A 980-nucleotide genomic window follows, 5' to 3' on the forward strand; every position below is an offset into this window, starting at 1 on the left:
TTTTTTCAATTTTTTTAGTTATTTTCGAAAATTTCAAAAATATTTTTCAAAAATCTTTTTCTTAATTTTACATCATATTTTCGAAAATAACATCATCAATTAATGTTTTGATTCAAAAATTTTAAGTTTGTTACTTACTTGTTAAGAAAGATTCAAACTTTAAGTTCTAGAATCATATCTTGTGATTTCTTGTGAATCAAGTCATTAATTGAGATTTTAAAAATCTAACCTTTTTCAAAAACTAATTTCGAAAATCACTAACTCTTTTTCAAAAATTATTTTCGAAAATTCTCTCCTCCTCTCATCCCCTTCTATTTATTTATTCATCTACTAACACTTCTCTTCATCTCACATCACTGCTCCTATCCTCACCCTTGTGTTTGGATTCTTCATTCTTCTTCACCCCTATTCCTTTTCTTCTTCTACTAACAATAAGGAACCTCTTTACTGTGACATAGAGGATTCCTCTTCTTTTCTTTTTCTCTTCTCTTTCTTATGAGCAGGGACAAAGAAAAAGGCATTCTTGTTGAAGCTGATCCAGAACATGAAAGGACTCTGAAGAGGAAACTAAGAGAAGCTAAATTACAACAATTCAGCAAGGACATTTCAGAAATTTTCGAACAAGAAGAGGAGATGGCAGCCGAAAATAATAATAATGCAAGGAGGATGCTTGGTGACTTTACTGCACCTAATTCCAATTTACATGGAAGAAGCATCTCCATTCTTGCCATTGGAGCAAACAATTTTGAGCTGAAACCTCAATTAGTTTCTCTGATGCAACAGAACTGCAAGTTTTATGGACTTCCATCTGAAGATCCTTTTCAGTTCTTAACTGAATTCTTACAGATATGTGATACTGTTAAGACTAATGGAGTAAATCCTGAAGTCTACAGGCTCATGCTTTTCCCTTTTGCTGTAAGAGACAGAGCTAGAATATGGTTGGACTCTCAACCTAAGGATAGCCTGAACTCTTGGGATAA

This window comes from Arachis ipaensis, chromosome B03 (genome assembly GCF_000816755.2).
Source record: "Arachis ipaensis cultivar K30076 chromosome B03, Araip1.1, whole genome shotgun sequence".
Lineage (NCBI taxonomy): Eukaryota > Viridiplantae > Streptophyta > Magnoliopsida > Fabales > Fabaceae > Arachis > Arachis ipaensis.